At 37.5% G+C, this 25,997-nt stretch overlaps 1 pseudogene across 1 annotated transcript in view; it reads right to left on the bottom strand.

Annotated features, from left to right (window-relative positions):
• The window catches only part of LOC308609680 (protein WWC3-like), a 91,486-nt pseudogene extending 72,618 nt beyond the window's left edge, over positions 1-18,868 (bottom strand). Inside the window, exons 1-3 of the transcript in view lie at positions 18,691-18,868; positions 15,683-15,759; positions 14,490-14,569 (exon numbers count right to left, since the gene is read on the bottom strand). The product of the transcript in view is annotated as a protein WWC3-like (transcript). The remainder of the gene's footprint in view (positions 1-14,489; positions 14,570-15,682; positions 15,760-18,690) is intronic.
• Positions 18,869-25,997: the final 7,129 nt, after the last annotated feature.

Raw genomic sequence — 25,997 nt, 5'->3', positions numbered from 1 at the left:
ACCTTAAATGTATATGGATTAAATGCTCCAACCAAAAGACATAGACTGGCTGAATGGATAAAAAACAAGACCCATATATATGCTGTCTACAAGAGACCCACTTCAGACCTAGGGACACATACAGACTGAAAGTGAGGGGATGGAAAAAGATATTCCATGCAAATGGAAATCGAAAGAAAGCTGGAGCAGCAGTTCTCATATCAGGCAAAATTGACTTTAAAATGAAAACTATTACAAGAGACAATGATGGACACTACATAATGATCAAGGGATTGATCCAAGAAGAAGATGTAACAATTGTAAAATTTTTGCATCCAACATAAGAATACGTCAATATATAAGGCAAATGCTAACAGCCATAAAAATGGAAATCGACAGTAACACAATCATAGTAGGGGACTTTAACACCCCACTTACATAATGTACACATCATCCAAAATGAAATTAAATAAGAAAACACAAGCTTTAAATGATACATTAAACAAACAGACTTAATTAATATTTATAGGACATTGCATACAAAAACAACAAAATACACTTTCTTCTCAAGTGCTCATGGAACAGTCTCCAGGATAGATCATATCTTGGGTCACAAATCAAGCCTTGGTGAATTTAAGAAAATTGAAATCATATCAAGTATCTTTTCCGACCACAATGCTATGACACTAGATATCAATTATAGGAAGAAAACTGTAAAAAATACAAACACATGGAGGCCAAACTATATGCTACTAAATAATCAAGAGATCACTGAAGAAATCAAAGAGGAAATTTTTAAAAATCTAGAAACAAATAACAATGAAAACACAATGACCCAAAACCTATGGGATACAGCAAGAGCGTTCTAAGAGGGAAGTTTAGAGCAATACATTCCTACATCAGGAAACAAGAAAAATCTCAAATAAACAACCTACCCTTACACCTAAAACAACTGGAGAAAGAATAACAAAGAAACCCCAAAGTTAGCAGAAAGAAAGAAATAATAAAAATCAGATCAGAAATGAAAAAGAAATGATGGAAACAGTAGCAAAGATCAATGAAAGTAAAACCTGGTTCTTTGAGAAGGTAAACAAAATTGATAAACGAGTAACCAGCCTCATCAAGAAAAAAAAGGGTAAAGACTCAAATCAACAGAATTAGAAATGAAAATGAGAAGTAACAACTAACACTGCAGAAACACAAAGGATCATGAGAGATTACTACAAGCAACTATATGCCAATAAAATGGACAACCTGGAAGAAACACAAATTCGAAAAGCACAACCTTCCAAGACTGAACCAGGAAGAAATAGAAAATATAAACAGATCAGGCACAAGCACATGAGACTGTGATTAAAATCTTCCAAAAAACAAAAGCTCAGGACCAGATGGCTTCACAGGTGAATTCTATCAAACATTTAGAGAAGAGCCAACACCTATCCTTCTCAAACGCTTACAAAATATAGCAGAGGGAGGAACACTCCCAAACTTATTCTAAAAATCCACCATTACCCTGATACCAAAACCAGACAAAGATGTCACAAAAAAAGAAAATTACAGACCAATATTTCTGATGAACAAAGATGCAAAAATCCTCAACAAAATACTAGCAAACAGAATCCAACAGCACATTATACACCATGATCAAGTGGGGATTATCCCAGTTATGCAATGATTCTTCAATATATGCAAATCAATCAATGTGATAAACCATATTAACAAACTGAAGGATGAAAAACATATGATAATCTCAGTAGATGGAGAAAAAGCTGCCAAGAAAATTCAACATCCACCTAAGATAAAAACTCTCCAGAAAGTGGGCACAGAGGGAATCCACCTCAATATAACAAAGGCCATATATGACAAACCCACAGCCAACATCCTTCTCAATGGTGAAAAGCTGGAACCATTTCCTCTAAGATCAGGAACAAGACAAGGTTGCTCATTGTCACCGTTATTATTCAACATAGTTTTGGAAGTTTTGGCCACAACCATCAGAGAAGGAAAAGAAATAAAAGGAATCCTAATTGGAAAAGAAGTAAAACTGTCACTGTTTGCAGATGACATGGTATTATACATAGAGATCCTAAAGATGCTACCAGAAAACTACTAAAGCTAATCAATGGATTTGGTGAAGCAGCAGGATACAAATTAAATGCACAGAAATCTCTTGAATTCCTATACAGTAGTGATGAAAAATCCGAAACAGAAATTAAGGAAACACTCCCATTTACCACTACAAGAAAAAGAATAAAACACCTAGGAATAAACCTGCCTAAGGAGACAAAAGCCCTGTATGCAGAAAACTATAAGACACTGATGAAAGAAATTAATGATACAAACAGATGGAGAGATATACCATGTTCTTGGATTGGAATATCAACACTGTGAAAATGACTATACTACCCATAGCAATCTACATATTCAGTGTAATCCCTAGAAAACTACCAATGGCATTTTTCACATAACTAGAACAAAAAACTGCAGTTTGTATGGAAACACAAAAGATCATGAAGAGCCAAAGCAATCTTGAGAAAGAAAAATGGAGTGAGAGGAATCAGGGTCCCTGGCTTCAGACTACACTACAAAGCTACAGTAATCAAAACAGTATGGTACTGGCATAGAAAGAGAAATATAGATCAATGGTACAGGATAGAAAACCGAGATATTAACCCTCCCACATATAGTATGAGAAAGGAGGCAAGAACATACAATGGAGAAAAAACAGCCTCTTCAATAAGTGGTCCTGGGAAACTGGACAGCTACATGTAAAAGAATGAAATTAGAACACTCCCTAACACCATACACAAAACTCAACTCAAAATGGATTAAAGACCTAAATGTAAAACTGGATACTATAAAACTATTGGAGCAAAACATAGGCAGAACACACTCTGACATTAACTGCAGCAAAATATTTTCTGATCTACCCCATAATGAAAATAAAAACAAAAATAAACAAATGGGTCCTCATTAAGCTTAAAATCTTCTGCACAGCAAAGGAAACCATAAACAAAACAAAAGACAACCCTCAGAATGGGAAAATATTTGCAAATGAAGACACCAACAAGGGATTAGTCTCCAAAATATACAAACAACCCATGCAGCTCAGTATCAAAAAAACAAAGAAGCCAGTCAAAAAATGGGAAGAAGATCTAAATAGACATTTCTTCAAAGACATACAGATGGCCAAGATGCCCATGAAAAGATTGTGAACATCACTAATTATCAGAAAAATGCAAATCAAAACTGCAATGAGGTATCACCTCACACCAGTCAGAAAATCAGAAAATCTACAAACAATAAATGCTGGAGAGGGTGTGGAGAAAAGGAAACTGTCTTGTACTGTTGGTGGGAATGTATATTGATATAGACACTATGGAGAACAGTACAAAGTTTCCATGAAAAACTAAAAATATAGCTACCATGTGATCCAGAAATCCGAATCCTGGGCACATATCCAGAGAAAACCACAATTCAAAAAGATATATGCACCCCATGCTCATTGCAGCACTATTTACAATAGCCAGGACATGGAAGCAACCTAAATGTACACCAACAGAGGAATGGGTAAAGAAGATGTGGTACATATATGCAATGTAATATTACTCAGCCATATAAAGGAACAAAATAATGCCATTTGCAGCAAATTGGATGGACCTAGAGATTGTCATACTGAGTGAAGTAAGTCAGACAGAGAAAGACAAATATCATATGATATCGCTTATATGTGGAATCTAAAAACATGGTATAAATGATGTTATTCACAAACAGAAAAAGAGTCACAGATGTGGAAAACAAAGATATGGTTACCAGAGGAAGGGGAGGAAGGATAAATTGGGAGATTGGGATTGACATACAGACACTACTATATATAACATACATAACTAATAAGGGCATAGTGTATAGCACAGGGAACTCTACTCAATACTCTGTAATGGCCTATACAGGTAAATAATATATAAAAGAGTGGACACATGTATGTATAGCTGACTTACTTTGCTGTATACCTGAAACTAACAGAACACTGTAAATCAACTATATTCCAATAAAAACTATTTTTTAAAATTAAAAAATCAGTGGACTCTGAGTAAAACATATTAGTCTGCATAATGTGGGTGAGCTTTATCCAATCAGATGTATGTTCTTGGGCATCACCCATTTGGGAAACTCATTCTGAGTCCTCCCCGCTATGTCTCTGGATGCTAGTAATGAATTACATGAAGATAATCTTTCAAAACAAGCTTCAGAAACTTTAGGGCAGCAGAGCCTACTACTCCTTTCAGTGGAAAAGGATAGCCCAATTTATCTGGAGAGTTTAATTACTTGTTGTAAGAGTTTTTAATATTTGTTTACACCAAGTATTTCACACATTTTATATATGTTCTGAAGTGTTTTACAAAAGGCTTCAAAAGAAATGTGAAATAATACTACACTGAGAAATTTCTCCTATAAGACTGACAAAAACACTAAGGTTTGACAACACATGCTGTTAGTAAAGTTCTGGAAAAGAGAATCACTTGTGTCAGTGATGGAAATCCAAAATGGTGCAATATCTAACTATACAGCAAACGCATTTGCCATTTGGTCCAGAAATTCCTCTTTAAGGAAATCATCCTGAAAAGATATATGTGTAAAACCTTAAGTAAAAAGCTGATGGGAAATGTTATAAATGCATGCATCAGATTGACAATACGAAAACCCAATGAGTAGCTTCACACCAAGAAAAGAGACAACCAGCCCTTTAGCAGAAGTGACCCAGGAGGACACAGCCACAGCACATATAGAAGCACCCTAGCAGGCATCTGAGAATCTGAAGGTTGGCAGGGTTGTACACAGTAAAATTACAGAATGGATACTGGTGCACCGGGAAGCATCACAAAGATGGACAAAATGAGTAACGAAACCAGTAGCTGATGTTGAAAATGAAGCTTGCATTGTTTAAGAGAAAAAAAATTACATGCTGTGCTAACTAACTATAGCTAATTAAAGGAACTCCTTTTGTAGATCCAAAATCAGAGGAGAATGAACACATTCCTGGGTAATGGTAAGGGAAGCAAAAAGAAGACAATTAGTTTAAATGACTTCAGATCAAGATGACATAGAAGACGCAATCCTCCATCCCCCCACAGAGATCATCAATGAGTTATCTAGGAGCAAAACAGCTCTGGGAGAGCTCTGGTTTCCATTGAGACACTTCAGCAACACAGGGAAACAAAAACCCTGAGAATAACTACACAAAAAGGGAATGAAGAACAGCCTCATTTTATCTGATTGTCCCCTTCCCCAGGCAACACTACTCAGCATCAGGTGAGAACCACTCAGCTATAAAGAGTTCCCCTTGCCAGTAAAGGGACAGTGGGGTAAGCAACCACCTTCCCTGCTTACTAGGGCATGAGACCAAGGACTCACTTTGGTTCACCACACTGAGACATTGACAGACTGAGATGTAGAGAGATGGCTAAGAAGAAAGAAGAGCAGAGGTTTCCAAAAGCAGGAGAAGCAACTGTGGTTCCCAGTAATCTGGCCTGCAGTGGACCTTACCACTGAAGAAACATATAGCCTGCTCAATTGCCACAACTACCCTGCAGATTTCATCAGCCCCTTGCCATTGGTGTTATTGTCTGTTGATGCCAACCTTACCCTCCCTCCAGAGCCCAGGATCTGCACTCGTAGCCAGCCCAGGCCTCTGCAGCTGCATGAATTACCAATACCATGCTCATTTCTTTGGCCCACCAGCATGCACATGCTTAGGACTGGCTTCTCCTGCTATTCATCTGAATGCTATCTGCCTGAACCCTCATCACTGGCCTCAACAAACAGCAGTACACACACCTGGGCAGAGTCTGTGCAGCCACAGGAGAGCACACCAACAACTAATACACCACAGCAGCTTGCGGGTCCAGATTCTGCCCTCTCTCCTGTCACTGGCCTGCAACACTGTGTACACCTGCAACTAGCTCCTCCCGCTGTGCACTTGCAAAATCCCAGTCCACCCCCTGCCACTGTCTCCACTGCCATATACTTGTATCAAGAACCAGTAGACACAGTAGTGTACATCAACAGCCAGGGTCTTTGCAGATGCCAGTGAGCCCACACTTGGTCCCAGCCCTTACCCTGGCCCCCACCAATACATGTGTCTGGAAACAGCCACTGCTACTATATAGGCACCAGGGGCTGGCCCCACAGCCAAGTATATGCAAAACCACTGGTTCTAGCCACCACTGTTTTTTTCCCTTTTCTATAGTCACTGTACCCAGAGTAACTGCTGAAGACCTTAACAGCCATTGCAGCCACTACAGGGCACCTGCAGTTGTCAATGCGGTGGACCTGAAAGTCTATGCTAATGAGTCACCAAACCCTCCACATGTCTAGTCCAGGTATATGCCATGACAACTGGTGCCCCATACCACTAAACTAGGGGTCAGAGCATTCTCTAACATGCTGTAAAGGATAAGGACATCCACTATGTTAAGGTCTTTCCAACTGAAGACACAGTCATAAATTAAACTTGAAACCATCAAGTCTGGAATAGGTGATGGCTTCTTCAGATGCACAGACACCTACACAAGGCACAGGGATCATGAAGAGTCATAACACTATCTAAGGAAAACCGTAAAGTAATAGAGAACACAGTAAGAATACAATAATTAACCCAAAGAAATGGAGATTCAGGAATTATCAGAGAAATAATTCAAAATAATTATTCTAAAGATGATCACAGAGCTGCAAGAGAACATAGAAAAATAATAATGTTTTCAGGAAAACAACACAAGCACAAAATAAGTTCAACAAGCAGATAGAAAGCATTAAAAAGAAACAAAGAATGAATTGAAGAATTCAATAGAGAGCTTCAATATCTGACTTGACAAGCAAGACAAGCAGAAGAAAGAATCAGGGACCTCCAAGACAGATCATTTGAAATTATCCATTCTGAGGAGCAAAAGGAAGGACGAATGAAAAGGAATTAATAAAGCCTACAGGACCAATGGGATGACAATAAGAGAAACAATTTACACAGCACTGGAGTCCCAGAAGGAGAAGAGCAGGAGAAAAGATTGTGGAAAGATATTTGAAGGAATAATGGCTGAGAAGTTCCCAAACCTTGGGACAGATTTGGACATCAAACTTCATAAAGCAATTAGGTCACTCCAAAATTCCAATCCAAAGTTTTTTTCTCCAAGACTCATTATAATAAAACCCTCCAACAGGGGCTTCCCTGGTGGTGCAGTGGTTGAGAGCCCTCCTGCTGATGCAGGGGACACAGGTTCATGCCCCGGTCTGGGAAGATCCCACGTGCCATGGAGCGGCTAGGCCCATGAGCCATGGCCACTGAGCCTGCGCTTCTGGAGCCTGTGCTCCACAACGGGAGAGGCCACAATAGTGAGAGGCCCGTGTACCGCAAACAAACAAACAAACAAAAAACAACCCTCTAACTTCAAAGACAATGTTAAGCCATCAGAGAAAAATCATTCTCTCACACAAAGGAACTCGTATAAGGCTATGAGAGGATTTCTCAACAAAACCTTACAGGCCAGGAGAGAACAGAGTGATATATGCAAAGGATTGAAACAAAAAACACTGCCAACCAAGAATGTTTTATCCAGCAAAGTTGTCCTTCAGAATTAAAGACAAAATAAAGTCATTCCCTATAAACAAAAGCTAAGGGAATTTATAACCACTAGACCTATCCACAAGAAATCCTGGAAGGAGTTCTTCAAGCTAACACAGAAAAACACTAATTGGTAACAGGAAAATATATAAGATACAGGTAAAGCCATGTCTATATATTCAGTTTCAGAATATTCTAACACTTTAACATGGAGGCATATTGACCACTTAATTCTAGTATATTGGTTGAAGGACAAAAGAACTGAATAAGCTGGAGTAACAATAACTTGTTAATGAATATAAAATTTAAAAACAAGTAAAGTGTGATATCAAAAATATCATATAGGTAGGGGGGTTTAAAGGGTTGAGTTTTTGTATACAATCAAAATTAAGTTGTTATCAGCTTAAAATAGATTGTCATATCTTTAAGACATTTCAAGTAAGCCTCTCACAAAACAAAACTCTGTAACAGATACAAACAAGGTAAGAAGAAGAAAATCAGAGTACCAACTACAAAAATCATTAACTCACAAAGGAAGACAGCAAGAGAAAAAAGGAACAAAGAAACTTATAAAACAGTCAGTAAAGAATGAACACATCATTGTGGCATGTGGGATCTTTAGTAACAGCATGTGGAATCTTTAGCTGTAGCCTGCATGATACAACTAAAACAAAAAAACAAAAAAACAAGATCCCACATGCCACAATGAAGATCTTGCATGTGGAAAGGAAGATCCCAAGTGCCACAACTAAGACCCGACAGAGCTAAATAAATAAATCTTTTCTTTAAAAAAAAAAAGAAGAATTGGGCTTCCCTGGTGGTACAGTTGTTGAGAGTCCGCCTGCCAATGCAGGGGACACGGGTTTGTGCCCTTGTCCGGGAAGATCCCACATGCCGCGGAGCAGCTGGGCCCATGAGATATGGCTGCTGAGCCTGCGCGTCTGGAGCCTGTGCTCTGCAACAGGATAGACCACAACATTGAGAGGCCCACATACTGCAAAATAAGAAGAAGAAGAAGAAGAAGAAGAAGAAGAAGAAGAAGAAGAAGAAGAAGAAGAAGAAGAAGAAGAAGAAGAAGAAGAAGAAGAAAAAGAAGAAGAATTAACATGTCAGCAGTAACTCCTTACATATCAATAATTCCTTTAACTGTAAATGGGCTAAATGTGCCAATCAAAAGACATAGAGTGGCTAGATGGATAAATAAACAAACCCACTTATATGTTGCCTACAAGGGACTCACTTCTGATTCAAGGACACATATAGGCTCAAAGTGAGGGGATGTAAAGATACTCCATGCAAGTAGAGCACAAAATACTTACAACAGACAATAGGGACTTTAAGCTAAAAACAGGAAGAAGAATCAAAGAAGGTCAAATAATGTAAGGTCTATAATTACATTATAATAATGTAATTATAAAGGATCAATTCATCAAGAAGATACAACAATCTTAAATATACACGAATCCAATATTAGAGCTAAATATAGTAAGCAAATACTAACAAATTTTAAGGGAGTAATAAACAACGATCCAACAATGGTATGAGACTTTAACACCCTGCTTTCAACAATGGATAGGGTTTCCCTGGTGGTGCACTGCTTAAGAATCCACCCACCAATGCAGGGAACACGGGTTTGAGCCCTGGTCTGGGAAGATCTCACATGCCATGGAGCAACTGTGTCCCTGCACTACAGCTACTGAGCCTGTGTGCTAGAGCTGATGAGCCAGAACTATTTAGCCTGCATGCCACAACTACTGAAGCCCACACGCCTAGCGCCTGTGCTCCACTACAAGAGAAGCCACCACAATGAGAAGTCCACAAACCACAATGAAGAGTAGGCCTCGCTCACTGCAACTAGAGAAAGCCCCCATGCAGCAATGAAGATCTAACACAGCCAAAAATAAATAAATAAAATAAATAAATAAATTTAAATATCACCAATAAATCATAAAAAAAGGGATAGATCATCCAGATAGAAAATCAAGTTGAACTGTACTTTAGACAAAATGGACCTAACAGGACATTCCATCCAACAGCAACTGAATACCCTTCTCCTCAAGAATACATGGAATATTCTCCAGGACAGATCATGTGTTAGGTCACAAAACTATCTTTAAGAAACCTTAAAATCTTATCCTTAATCTTAAAAGACTGACATTATAACAAGTATCTTCTCTGATCACAAATATAAAACTAGATATCAATTACAGGAGGTGGAAATTAAATAATACACACCTGAAAAACCAATGGCTCAAAGAGGAAATCAAAAAAGAAATTTAAAAATATCTTGAAACAAATGTAAATGTAAACACAACATACTAAAACCTATGGGATGCTGCAAAAGCAGTTGTAAGAGGGAAGTTTAAAGTCAATAAACACCAGATATTTTGAGGGGAGAAAAAGGTCTCAAAAAACAATGTACTTTTACACCTCAGGGGAAGAGAAAAACAAACTAAGCCCAAACTTAGCAGAAAGAAGGAAATAACAAAGATCAGAGAAGAAATAAATGAAGTACAAATTAGAGAAAATTTAAAAAATCAAGGAAACTAAGAGTTGGTTTTTTAAAAGGTAAACAAAATTTTAGCTACACTTACCAAGAAAAAAAAGAGAGAGAAGGCTCAAAAAATTATGAATGAAAAGGAAGACACAGATACAAAGGATTATAAAAAGCTACTAACAATTATATGTCAACCACTGAACAACCTACAAGAAATGGAAAAATTCCTAGAAACATAAAACCTAACAAGAGTGAATCATGAAGAAATAGAAAATGTAAACAAACCAATAAGAATAAGGAGACTGAATCAAAATCTCTCAATAAAGAATAGTCCAGGTCCAGAAGCCTTCATGGCTAAACTCCAGCAAACATTTGAAGAAGAATTAATATATATCCTTCTCAAACTCTTCCCAAAAATTAAAGAGGAGGGAACACTCCAAAACTCATTTTACAAAGTCAGAATTACCCTGGCATTACCAAAGCTAGCTAGATAAGTTTACTACAAGAAAAGAAAACGCGGACCAATATCCCTGATAAATATAAATGCAAACATTCTCAACAAAATACTAGCAAACAGAATTCAACAATACTTTAAAAGGATCATACACCTTGATCAAGTGGTATTAGTTCTTGGGATGTTGGCATGTTTCAACATACAAAAATCAATCCATGGATTACACAATAATAGAATGAAGGATAAAAATCATATAAAGTATTGATAATTTTCAACATGTTTTCATGATAAACATTCTCAACAAATTGGTTGTAGAAAAAACATACCTCAACATAATATAGGACATAACATGACAAATCCCCAGCTAATACACTCAAGTGAAAGGCTGAAAGAAACCTTTTCCTCTAAGATGATAAGAGGCATGCTCTAGCTACTTTTATTCAAAATAGTACTGGAATTCCTAGCCAGGGCAATTAGGCAAGAAAAGACATTTCAAACTGGAAAGGAAGAAGTCTCTGTCTCCACATGACATAAGCCTGTATATGGAAAATCCTGAAGACGCCACCAACAAAACAGTCCTAATAAACAAATTCAGCAAAGTCGCAGCATTCAGTATCAAGGTACAAACATCAGTTGTGTTTCTACACACCATAATGAAATATCAGAAAGAGAAACAAAGAAAAAATCCAATCACAATAGCACCAAGACCAAGAAAATACTAGGAAAAAGTTTAACTAAGGAAGTGAAAGTACTATACACTGAAACCTACAAGACAGTAATGAAAGAAATGAAAAACATGAATGAAAAGTTTCTCATGTCAATGATCAGAAGAGATAACACTGTTAAAATATCCATGCCATTCAAAGGCATCTATAGAGTCCATGCAATCCCTATCAAAACTCCAAAGGCATTTTTTGCATAATTAATAAAGAACAATTCTGAATTTGTAAAAAAAAGTTCTCATAAAGCCAAAGCAATAATGAGAAAGAAGAAAGCTGGAGGAATCAAACTATATGATTTTAAACCATATGAAAAAACTATAGTTATCAAAACAATATGGTACTGATATAAACAGACACATAGACCAACGTAGCAAAACTGAGAGCCCACTATGGGTTAAACTAATATTTGACAAGGCAGCCAAGAATATTCAAGGGGAAAGAAAAGTCTCTTCAATAAATTATATTGGGAAAACTGGATATTCATATGCAGAACAGTGAAACTGGACACATATCTTACACCATTCACAAAAATTAACTGCAAACAGATTAAGGATTTAAATTAAATGTAAGACCTGCAAATGTAAAAATTCTCTCAGAAAACACAGGGAAAAAGTTCCTTACCATTGGAATTAACACAGGTTATATCAAAAATATATTAAAAACTCATACAACTTAATAGCAAAATAACAAACAATCCAATTTAAAAATAAGGGGAGATAGCTAGTAGGAAGCAGCCACATAGCACAGGGAGATCAGCTCAGTGCTTTTTGACCACCTAGAGGTATGGGATAGGGAGGGTGGGAGGGAGACACAACAGGGAGGGGATATGTGTATATATGTATATGTATAGCTGATTCACTTTGTTATACAGAAGAAACTAATACACCATTGTGAAGCAATTATACTTTAATAAAGATGTAATAAATAAATAAATAAATAAGAAAAGAAAAGAAATTCAATTCCAACTGGTCTAAAACCGAAAAGGGAAATTACTGATTAAAAACTCATTTATTAAAAATAAATAAATAAATAAGGAGAGGATCTGAATAGAGAGTTTCCTAAGAAGACATACAGATGGCCAATAGGAGCATGAAAATATGCTCAATATCACTAAGACTCAGGTAAATTCAAATCAAAACCACAATGAGATACCACCTCACACCTTTCAGAATGGCTATCATCAAAATGATGAGAAATGCTGTTGGTGAGGATGTGGAGAAAAGGGAATTCTTGTACATTGTTGGTGGCAATACAACAACTACAGAAAACATAATGGAGGTTCTTCAAAAAAATAAAAATAGAGCTAACGTATGATCCAGCAATTCTACTTCTTGGTATATATTACAAGGAAATGAAACCTCCATCAAATAATATGCACTCCCATATTCACTGCAGTATTATTCACAATAACCAAGTCACAGAAAGAACCTAATGATCCACTGACAGATGACTGGATAAAGATATACATACACAGAGTGCAATATTATTCAGCCACTAAAAAGAATGGTATCTTACCATCTGTGATAACCTAAAGAGAGCTGGAGGCTTTATGCTAAGTGAAATAAGTCAGACAGAAAAGACAAATACTGTATTATTTCACTTATATGTGGAATCTAAAAAAAATTGAATTCACAGAAACAGAGAATAGAGTAGTGTTTACCAGGGTCTAAAGGGTGGGGGAAGTGTGGAGATGCTGGTCAAAGGGTATGGACTTCCAGTTATACGATGAATAAATTGCAGAGCTGTAATGTCCATAAAACAACAACAACAACCCCTCCCCCCAAAGAAAGACAAATAACTCATAAACCCAACCAATCTAGATAATTAAGAAAATTAACTTCAACCAACTATTAAAGAATAGGACTTGACCTATGTTAATTACCTTTATGTGACACTGAAATAACATATTTGTTGAACAGTGACATTCATCTTTTACCTTATAAAGAGCAATACTGCAGTCACATGACACAGGATTTTTGAATCTGCATATTGGATGCAAACAGTGGAATGCTGCTACCTTTAACAATAATAGTTACCATATGGATTCCTACCATAAACTGAAAGCTGACTATGTATTAGATGCTGCTGCTGTTATCAGAATGATTACCATTCACAAATCAATGTGAAAATTAGGCACAGAAAATGTGAAGCATGTGCCCAAGTTCAGGAAATGAAGGCAGGATACAAATCAAGAATAATTTCATCCAAAAAGTAAACCAGTAATGTTATCATTGGTAAAATAACACTTGTTCATTAACTTAATATAGCTCACAAATTATAAGAAATTCATCCCCAAACTCTTAATAGGAATATAGTTCTAATTGTAAAGATGACAACAGGAGGAAGACCTATAAACTATATTGTCAAATAGAACATTCTGTAATGATGGAAATGTTCTATTATTTGAGTTGTCCAATACAGTCATCATTAGCTTGGTGGTTCTCAACTGAGGGGTAATGTGTCCACCTAGAAGATATCTACCAGTACTGGAGAACATTTTTGGTTGTCACAATCAAGAGGTGTCACTGGTATCCAGTGGGGAGAACCCAGGGATGCCGCCAAATACCATACAATGGACAGGACATCCTCCATAAAATATCACAGGACAAATGAAAATGTCAATTGCGTTGAGGTAGAGAAAAGCTGAACTAACCACGTACGGCTAGTAAGCACTTGAGTATGGCTAATGAGAAAGGAGAACTTAATTTTTAAATTAATGTACTTCTAATTAAGAAAATTTAATTTAATAATGATTATACAGCTTTATTTATATATATCAAGTATGTAGCTAGAGATAATGAGCATAATATAAAAATAAGAATCTTGTTTTTCAAGTATTTTAAAAACTGAGTATCGTCAAAGAACAGATTCTGTGATGAACATATACACACTACTAAATATAAAATTGATAACCAGCAAAGACCTACTGCATAGCACAGGGAAATATACTCAATATTTTGTAATAACCTAAATGGAAAAGAATATATATGTGTATCTATATATACACATAACAGAATCACTTTGCTGTATACCTGAAACTAACACAACACTGTAAATCAACTATACTTCAATACAATTTTTTTTAACTTAGGGAAATAATGAGCATAAATAAAAGCATAAAAGTGAACACCCATGAAGCTTTAGGACACATGTCCCGGCACCAAACAGGTCAGGGCAACAGGAAATCGCAGGGAAACTCTCCCTCTGTTACTGCAGGCCACTCACTCTTTCAGGGTCTCCACCCCCTTTTCTTTGTACCGCAGTTCTTGCTTCATCTGGGTCAGCTCTCATTTTAATCTGGAAAGCTAAAGACAAATTACATTTTTTTCCACAAAAAGAAGCTGTGAAAAATGATTTCTACAGTTGTTGGCATTGTCATCTAAGTTTCTGACTAGCTTGCAATTCATGGGGTCACCCAGTCTTTCCATGACCTCCCATACCTGGCATATCAAACAGCTCTGGCAGAGGGGCTGGCTCGCTTAGACACAAAAGGCCCGGGTCACCAACAGCTTTCTACCTATGTGGAGCCCTGGAACCGGCAATGATTTTCTTTTTCAAGGTATTGATTTACACATTGCAATGAGCAAACTTTGTCATACATTTTTCATCCTCTCTTCTGCTTACTACCCACAGATCTCACCTAGGAAACCCTGTTGCTCAAAGCATGGCTTCCCACTACCTGAAAGTCAGTCGCCTGCAGTGCTTATTTAAACAGGTGCTAGGACCCACTCCAGGCGAGCAGGGGACACTTAATTGCGGGCGTTTGTTGGCAGGGAGCCCTGTCTCTTCCAGGGGCAGCCAGCATGGTAATGAGACAGTTGCTATGGAAATGGGGATGGGGCTCACACTTTGAACTGATGCCCCAGGTGTTTTTTGCTAGTGCACTAGGATGTGAGAACCACAGCACTAAAAGAGACACTCTGGTTTAGGCACTGAGACACTAGGATGGGAGGCTTGGTCTCTAAGATGTCTCCTGTCCCCCCTCCCAGACACCAAAGACAAGAGGATGAAGAGATGGAACACGGTGGCACACAAAGAACCTGGCACCACTGGCAAGGAGTACTGGCACCTTCTGGTCAAACACCATCGCAGGCAAGATTTCTCTGGGAATACAGAGACCAGGGAAGAGCAGCAGATGTTAAAGCTGCCAAGGGACAGAGCTGGCATCCCACTAATACAGGGAAGCAGCCCTGTGAGCTCGGGCCCTGACATTGCCAAATCTTTCCAAACGTTGGGTGAATCTAGCCCTATGAAATACACAGAGGGATACAAGCAATTTTTCTTAAATGGGCTGAGGCTTTAAAATGAAAATTTTCTATTCCTATCAAAGGAATTAAGTAAATCATAATAAGTGATGTTATCAGTATATAAAAAATACACATGCTGCTTCTAGTGTAAAAACACTCATTTTTACTCACCCTATCACAATGACTTGCTATTTCTGCTTTTATTTGGAGTGGGTTGTACTTAGTATTTGTTGAATATCCAGAAAAGACTAAATAGAAAGAAAATATTTTATTTTACAATAGATCCATTAAAATAAATAAATGCATACAGACAAGATCCACTTTATTGATTCACCTTATTAATTACCTCTTAGCATCACACATACAAATTAAAATTAACACTGACAACTAAAGAACTAACATTTCACAGCCTCAAATTTTTTTAATGGTTGATTTTTACTTAAGGATTTGTTTGCAGATGACATGACCCTTTGTATGAAAAATCTGAATGAAATGACCAAAAAAGTAAAAAAACTTCCAGTAACTAATAAATGATTATAGCAAGACTGTATGATATAAGGTTAACATATAAAAGTCAACTGCTTTCCTAAATACCATCAATAAACAAGTAGATCTGAAATTTAAAACACAATACCATTCACATGGCACCCCCAAAAGTGAAATACATAGTTATAAGTCTAACAAAACTTGTACAAGAGCTATACAAAGAAAATTACAAATCTCTGATGAACTGAAACAAAGAACTAAATAAATGAAGAGACATTCCATGTTCATGGATGGGAAAGATTCAATATGCCAAAATGTCACTTCTTTCCAGCATGCTTTATAGATTCAAAACAATCCCAAACCAAATTCTAGCAACTTATTTTGTGGACATCAACAAATTGATTCTAAAGGGGCAATAGGCCCAGGACAGCCAACACAATATTGAAGAAGAACAAAGCTGGAGAACTGACACTATCAGACCTCAAGACAATATAAAGCTACAGTAATCAAGAAAGTATGGTAGGGCTTCCCTGGTGGCACACTGGTTGAGAGTCCGCCTGCCGATGCAGGGGACACAGGTTCGTGCCCCAGTCCGGGAAGATCCCACATGCCATGGAGCGGCTGGGCCCGTGAGCCATGGCCGCTGAGCCTGCGTATCCGGAGCCTGTGCTCCGCAATGGGAGAGGCCACAGCAGTGAGAGGCCCGCGTACCGCAAAAAAAAAAAAAAAAAAAAAAAAGAAAGTATGGTAGTGGCAAAATAATACAATAGCAAAGACAGTCTTTTCAACAAATGGTGCTAAAACAAGTGGACATCCACATGCAAAAAAAAAATCATCTAGACAGACTTCACACCCTTCACAAAATTTAACTCAAGACCTAAATATAAAACTCAAAACTATAAAACTCTTAGAAGATTACATAGGAGAAAACTAAGAAGACCTTGGTTTTGAAGTGTCATTTTACATACAATACCAAAGGCAGGATAAATGAAAGAAATAATGGGTAAACTCAACTTCATTAAAATTAAAACTTCTGCTCAGTGAAAGCCAATGTCAACACATGTGAGAAAACAAATCACAGACTGGGAAGAAATATTTGCAAAAGACTCATCTGATACAGAACTGTTATCCAAAATATAGAAAGAATACTTAAAACTCAACAATGAGAGAACAAACAACTCAATTAAATGGGCCAGAGACCTTAACAGACACCTCACTAAAGAAGATAAACAGACAGCAAAGCACATGAAAAAAAGATGCTCTAAATCATATGTCATCAGGGAAATAAAAATTAAAACAACAGTGAGATTCCACTACACACCTATTAGAATGGCCAAAATGAGGACACTGACAACATCAAATGCTGGTGAGGATGTGGAGCAACAGGCACTCCCATTCACTGCTGGAAGGAATGCAAAATGCTACAGCCACTTTGGCAGTTTCTCACAAAACTAAACATACTCTTACCATGTGATCCAGCACTCACACTCCTTGGTATTTACCCAAAAGAGCTGAAATTTTATATCTACATAAAAACCTGCACACTGAAGAAGGTTCATAACTCAAAACTGCCAAAACTCGGAAGCAACCTAGATGCCCTTCAACAGGTGAATGGTAAATAAACTTTATTACATCCAGACCATACAGTATTATTCAGCACTAAAAAAGAAAAAAGAAAAAAAAAGTCAGGAAGCCATAAAAAGATATGAAGAAACCTAAAATATACATGTGAAAAAATATACAAGTGACAAAAGCCCATCTGAAAAGTCTGCATGCTATATGATTCCAAGTATATGACAATATGGAAAAGGTAAAAACTGTGTATTCTACAGCAAAAGAATCAGTCATTGCCAGAGGTTGTAAGGGGGAGGGGGGAATTAATAGGTAGAAACCAGAAGATTTTTAGAGAAGTAAAAATACTCTAAAGTATACTGTAATGATACATACATGCCAGTATACATAGGTCCAAACACACAGAATGTGAGTTTGGACCTATGTCCCACCAAGAGGGAACCTAATATAAATGATGAATGCTGGGTAATGATGATATGTCAATATATGTTCATCAGTTGTAACAAATGTGCCCTCTGGTAAGTGAGGGGGGAGGTTCTGTATGTGTAGGCACAGTGGGATAAGGGAAATTTCTGTACTTTATGCTGAATTTGGCTGTAAATGTAAAACTGTAAAAAATAAAGTTTTTAAAAGGTAGCTTTATAGTAATCTGTCAGTATATGGCAGGCCTGAGAAAATGCAATTCCTCCAAGGTTTTTTTCACCACACAAACTGAAGAGCCCACACTTTTATCCTGAGTTGGATTTCAGAGATATGTAATAGCTAAAATACAATACATGGCTTACTGCTTTCATAAACAGTGCAGTGCACATTATTTAAAGTCCTTTTACAGGCACAGCATCATTACCAAGAATAACCCATATCTAGGGGTAAATAAGACACACAGAACTTTTACACAGTCAGCCACTTTCTGGCAGCACAGAGTGCTGCAAGCCTTTTCCAGTGTCTCGACACCTAGACCACCTTAGTGGTCATTTCTAATTTCTATCACCCCTCCACCTCTCTGCATCCCTTTTTCTTGATGCTTCTGGCTCCTTTCTCTTAGGCCTTGAAGCTACAGTGACTTGGTTCCTGCCCTTTTCTGAGTTGTGGAGACTCCTCTTTCTTCATCTGAGAGTCACCCCACACTGGTGTATTCTGCATCCAGGTCATTTTCATTAGTTTCTCCTGCTTATAAGGCCCATCTGCAGGGCCAGCATTCATTCTTTTATTCCTTTGATCTGGGTACTGAAGGCTATCATTCAGGTAACTTAGGTGGCAACACCTAGAAACTAGTCCAAAATCATTTCCTGACCTCATATTGGAGCGTGTGGCTTGTAGAGGAAGAATGTCATCTGCTATATCAGTAAGCAAAGCAGGTACCTCTAATAGTACACCCTGAGGAAACACAGGATACTGGCTCCAGATAGCTGAAGTTCATATCAAATTAATGATTTCACTGAACCCAGACTCTTGTATCTTCCCATATATGGGAAAACACTAAATTCCTTAATGTGACATATCTGCTTTCTTTTATGAACAGTAATCTTTTACCTGTTTTTCTGTTGCAAAACTCTTTTATATGCTGGTCCCTCCCTTACCTCTTTGGATCAGTCCCTCAGAGCTATCTGAGACACTGCCTCATGGGCTTGAGTCTTCAGTAAGAGCGCCGAAAAAAACAACTCCCAACTTTTAGGTTGCGCATCCTTCAGTCAACAGCTACATGCCATGCCTTAAACACCAAGATTGTTTAATAGCTCCACATACAACCAAATCCAAATAATTTGAACAGGTCAGAACCTCCTATTTAAAAAACAAACAAACACAAAAACTCTTTTCTCTGTAAAACTTATTTAACTCAATGTCAGTCAGAATTCCAAACAACTGAATCCACTGGAAATAAATTTCTGTTACAGCTAAAATACTTGCCAAAATTACCTAAAATTTTCATTTACTAAGAATCATAGTTACACAAACACAATGGATTAAGTATTTAAAGAATATAAATCTTCCTTAGGCCAAGTCCTATTCCTTTTGTTTTGCCTCTTTCTTTCCATTTATTAAGATCACAAACAAAATGAATACCTCAAATAATGTCGCTGAAAGAAATCACTCATACAAAATCTCCACTTTAAAGACTGGGACTCAAACACAGTAAGTTAAGCAAAACTAGAAGACAGAGAAACACACAGCAGATGAAGAGGCAAAGTAAAAAGTCACCAGACCAAACAAATGAATAGGAAATAAGCAGTCTACCTAAAAAATAATTCAGAGTAATGACAGTAAACATGACCCCAAATCTTGGAAATAGAATGGAGAAAATACAAGAAATATTTAACAAGGACCTAGAAGAATTAAAGAGCAACAAACAACGATGAACAACACAATAAATAAAATTATAAATTCTCTAGAAGGGATCAATAGCACAATAACTGAGGCAGAAGAATGGATAAGGGACCTGGAAGATAAAATAGTGGAAATAACTACTGCAGAGCAGAATAAAGAAAAAAGAATGAAAGGATTGAGGACAGTCTCCAAGACCTCTGGGAAAACATTAAATGCACCAATATTTGTATTATAGGGATCCCAGAAGGAGAAGAGGAGAAAAAAGGGACTGAGAAAATATTTGAAGAGATTATAGTTGAAAATCTTCCTAATATGGGAAAAGAAATAGTTAATCAAGCCCAGGAAGCACAGAGATTCCCATACAGGATAAATCCAAGGAGAAACACACCAAGACAAATATTAATCAAACTATCAAAAAGTAAATACAAAGAAAAAATATTAAAAGCAAGAAGGGAAAAACAACAAATAACGTACAAGCAAATCCTCATAAGGTTAACAGATGATCTTCCAGCAGAAAATCTGCAAGCCAGAAGTGAGTGGCAGGACATATTTAAAGTGATGAAAGGGAAAAACCTACAATCAAAATTACTCTACCTAGCAAGGATCTCATTCAGATATGATAGAGAAATTAAAACTTTTACAGAAAAGCAAAAGCTAAGCAAATTCAGCACCAACAAACCAGCTTTACAACAAATGCTAAAGGAACTTCTCTAAGCAGGAAACACAAGAGAAGGAAAAGACCTACAATAATAAACCCAAAACAATTAAGAAAATGGTAAGAGGAGCATATATACTGACCATGACATTAAATGTAAATACATTAAATGCTCCAATGAAAAGGCAAAGACTCAATGAATGGATACAAAGACAAGACCCATATATATGTTTTCTACAGGAGACCCATTTCAGACTTAGGAACACAAACAGACTGAAACTGAGGGGATGGAAAACGATATTCCATGCAAATCAAAATCAAAAGAAAGCTAGAGTAAGAACACTCCTACTGGATAAAATGGACTTTAAAATAAAGACTATCACATGAGACAAAGAAGGACGCTACATAATGATTAAGGGATCAATCCAAGCAGAGGATAAAACAATTGTAAATAATTATGCATCCAACATAGGAGAACCTCAATACATAAGACAAATGCTAACAGCCATAAAGGGGAAATCGGCAGTAACAAAATCATATTAGGGGACATAAACACTCCCCTTTCACCAATGGACAGATCAACCAAAATGAAAATAAATAAGGAAACAAAAGCTTTAAATGAATATTAAACAAGATGGACTGGGCTTCACTGGTGGTGCAGTGGTTGAGAGTCCGCCTGCCAATGAGGAGGACACAGGTTCATGCCCCAGTCCGGGAAGATCCCACATGCTGAGAAGTGGCTAGGCCCATGAGCCATGGCAACTGACCCTGTGCATCTGGAGCCTATGCTCTGCAATGGGAGAGGCCACAACAGTGAGAGGCTCATGTACTGCAAAAACAACAACAACAACAACAACAAACAAACAAGATGGACTTCATTGATATTTATAGGACATTCCATATAAAAACAACAGAAGAAACTTTCTTCACAAGTGCTCATGGAACATTCTCCAGGACAGATCATAACCTGGGTCACAAATGAATCTTTGGTAAATCTAAGAAAATATAAATTGTATCAAGTATCACTTCTGACCACAGCGCTATGTGATGAGATACCAATTAGAGGAAAAACTCTGTAAAAACTACAAACATATGGAGGTTAAACAATACACTATTTAATAAAAAAGAGATCACTGAAGAAACCAAAGTGGAAATCAAAACAATATGTAGAAACACATGACAATGAAAACCCGATGACCCCAAACCTACGCAATGCAGCAAAAGCAGATCTAAGAGGGAAGTTTATAGCAATACAATACTACCTCAAAAAACAAGAAACATCTCAATTAAACAACCTAACCTTACATCTAAAATAATAAGAGAAAGAATTTTTAAAAGTCCCCAAAGTTAGCAGAAGGAAAGAAATCATAAAGATCAGATCAGAAATAAATGAAAAAGAAATGAAGGAAACTATGGAAAAGATAAATAAAATTAAAAGCTGGTTCTTTGAGAACATAAAAAAAATGGATAAACCATCAGCCAGACTCAAAAAGAAAAAAAGGGAGAAGATTCAAATCAACAGAATTTGAAATGAAAAAGGAGAAATAACAACTGACACTGCAGAAATAAAAAGGATCATGAGAGACTACCAGAAACAACTATACGCCAATAAAATGGACAACCTGGAAGAAACGGACAAATTCTTAGAAGAGCACAACTTTCCGAGACTGAACCAGAAAGAAATAAAATATATAAACAGACCACGCACAAGCACTGAAATTGAAACTGTGATAAAAAAATCTTCCAACAAACAAAAGCCAGGGACCAGATGGCTTCACAGGCGAATTCTATAAAACATTCAGAGAAGAGCTAACAGGTTTCCTCCTTAAACTCTTCCAAAATATAGCAGAGTAAGGAACACTCCCAAACTCAGTCTATGAGGCCATCATCACCCTGATACCAAAACCAGACAAAGATATCACAAAAAAAGAAAACTACAGGCCAATTTCACTGATGAACATAGATGCAAAAGTCCTCAACAAAATACTAGTAAACAGAATCCAACAGCACATTAAAAGGATCATACACCATGATCAAGTGGGGTTTATTCCAGGAATGCAATGATTCTTCAATATATGCAAATCAATCAAAGTGATACACCATATTAACAAACTGAAGGAGAAAAACGATATGGTCATCTTAATAGATAGAGAAAAAGCTTTTGACAAAATTCAACACCCATTTAAGATAAAAACCCTCTATAAAGTAGCCATAGAGGGAACTTACCTCAACAAAATAAAGGCCATATATGACAAACCCACAGCCAACATTGTTCTCAATGGTGAAAAACTGAAAACATTTGCACTAAGATCAGGAACAAGACAAGGTTTTCCACTCTCACAACTATTATTCAACATAGTTTTGGAAGTTTTAGCCACATCCATCAGAAAAGAAAAAGAAATAAATGGAATCCAAATTGTAAAAGAAGTAAAGCTGTCACTGTTTGCAGATGACATGATACTATACATAGAGAATACTAAAGACGCTACCAGAAAACTACTAGAGCTAATCAATGAATTTGGTAAATTAGCAAGATACAAACTTAATACACAGAAATCACTTGCATTCCTATAAACTAATGATGAACAATCTGAAACAGAAATTAAGGAAACACTCCCATTTAACACTGCAACAAAAACAATAAAATATCTAGGAATAAACCTACCTAAGGAGAAAAAAGACCTGTATGCAGAAAACTGTATTACATTGTTGAAAGAAATTAAACATGATACAAACAGATGGAGAGGTATACCATGTCCTTGGATAGGAAGAATCAACACTGTGAAAATGAATATACTATCCAAAGCAATCTACAGATTCAATGCAATCCCTAGAAAAACTGCAATGACACTTTTCACAGAACTAGAACAAAAAATCACACAAGTTGTATGACAACATAGAAGACCCAAATACCCAAAGCAATTTTGAGAAAGAAAATCGGAGCTGGAGGAATCAGGCTCCCTGACTTCAGACTATACTACAAAGCTACAGTAATCATGACAGTATTGTACTGGCACAAAAACAGAAATAAAAATCAATGGAACAAGATAGAAAGCCCAGAGATAAACCCACACACATATGGTCACCTTATTTTTTTTTAATTTAATTAATTTATTTATTTGTTTTTTGCGGTATGTGGGTCTCCCACTGTTGTGGCCTTTCACATTGTGGAGCACAGGCTCCAGATGCACAGGCTCAGCAGCCATGGCTCATGGGCCCAGCCGCTCCACGGCATGTGGAATCTTCCCAGACTGGGGCATGGACCCGTGTCCCCTGCATCGGCAGGTGGACTCTCAACCACTCTGCCACCAGGGAAGCCCCTGGTCACCTTATTTTTGATAAAGGAGGCAAGAATATACAATGGAGAAAAGACAACCTCTTCAATAAGTGGTGATGGGAACACTGGACAGCTACATGTAAAAGAATGAAATTAGAACACTCCCTAACACCATACACAAAACTCAACTCAAAATGGATTAAAGACCTAAATGTAAGGGCAGACACTATAAACTCTTAGAGGAAAAAATAAGGAGAACACGCTGTGACATAAAACAGAGTAAGATCCTTTTTGACCCACCTCCTAGAGCAATGGCAATAAAAACAAAAATAAACAAATGGGAACTAATGAAAATTAAATGCTTTTGCACAGCAAAGGAAACCATAAAAAAGATGAAAAGACAACAATCAGAATGGGAGAAAATATTTGCAAATGAAGCAACTGACAAAGGATTAATCTCCAAAATTTACAAGCAGCTCATACAGCTAAATATCAAAAAAACAAAAAACCTAATCCAAAAATGGGCAGAAGACCTACACAGATATTTCTCCAAAGAAGATATACAGATTGCAAACAAACACATGAAAGGATGCTCAATATCACTTATCATTAGGGAAATGCAAATCAAAACTACAATGAGGTATCACCTCACACCAGTCAGTATGGCCATTATCAAAAAATCTACAAACAGTAAGTGCTAGACAGGGTGTGGAGAAAAGGGAACCCTCTTGTACTGTTTGTGGGTATGTAAATTGATATAGTCACTATGGAGAACAGTATGGGGGGTCCTTAAAAAACTAAAAACAGAACTACCATACGACCCAGCAATCACACTACTGTTCATATACCCTGAGAACACCATAATTCAAAAAGGGTCATGTACCACAATGTTCACTACAGCTCTATTTACAATAGCCAGGACATGGAAGCAACCTACATGTCCATTGACAGATGAATGGTTAAAGAAGATGTGGCACATATATACAATGGAATATTACTCAGCCATAAAAAGAAAGGAAATTGAGTTATTTGTAGTGAGGTGGACATAGAGTCTGTCATACATAGTGAAGTAAGTCATAAAGAGAAAAACAAATACCATATGCTAACACATATACATGGGACCTACAAAATAGTGGTTATGAAGAACAAGAGGCAGGACAGGAATAAAGACACAGATGTAGATATTGGACTTGAGGACATGGGGAGTGGTAAGGGTAAGCTGGGACGAAATGAGAGAGTGGCATGGACATATATACACTACCAAATGTAAAATAGATAGCTAGTGGGAAGCAGCCACATAGCACAGGATCATCAGCTTGGTGCTTTGTGACCACCTAGAGGTGTGGGATAGGGAGGGTGGAGGAAAACACAAGAGGGAGGGGCCATGGGGATACATGTATATGTATATGTATGGCTGATTCACTTTGTTATGTAGCAGAAACTAACACACCATTGTAAAGCAATTATACTCCAATAAACATGTTAAAAAAAAGAACCCCCTACAGAACCAAGACTACCAGAAAGACTCCCACATAATCAGAGAGGAAGGGGAAAAAGCACTGAGTTGGGACCTGTGCCCCTGGGAGGGGACTAAAAAGAAAAGGGAGGCTACACAGGCAAAGACCCACCCTGGGGAATGAGCAGGTCAAGCCACAGACTGGGTTCCACATGGAGGAGACTAGCACTGTGAGGCCTGGCTGCAAGGAGAACTGCTGGGACAGACAGAAAGGCTGGAGAATCTGACACTCCACACCTGAGAAGTGTTTGTGTGCTGCCTTGCCCACAGGAAAGATGGACAGCATAGATTGAGAAGACACAGGTGGCTCCTCATTTCTCATGAAACCCTGGGCGCATTGATTCCCCAGACTGACCCAAGCAAACACCCTAGTAGGCTTTCTGCATGTCACAGCTCCACAGTAGGCTACAAAGCCAAGGACAGAACTTGGCCATGGGAGGCAGAGGCACCGCAGACCTTAAAGAGGTATCTGAATGGGGCAAAGGCAGCCATTTCTGGCACTTACTTTCAGGAGAAAGTTCCTCTTTCTCTTACACTACTCCAGCAACATGGACCTGACCACACCTCTGATAGGGCAGTAATAGCCACTGAGCAGAGGAGAAGCCCTGGCTCAAACTGACTCTGGCTCTAGCCGCTCCATCTCCAGTCCCACCAC

The sequence above is a fragment of the Mesoplodon bidens genome (genome assembly GCF_964165515.1).
Source record: "Mesoplodon bidens genome assembly, chromosome: Y".
NCBI lineage: Eukaryota > Metazoa > Chordata > Mammalia > Artiodactyla > Ziphiidae > Mesoplodon > Mesoplodon bidens.
The sequence above is the reverse complement of the archived record's forward strand: the minus strand, read 5'-3'. Positions and strand labels throughout refer to the sequence as shown.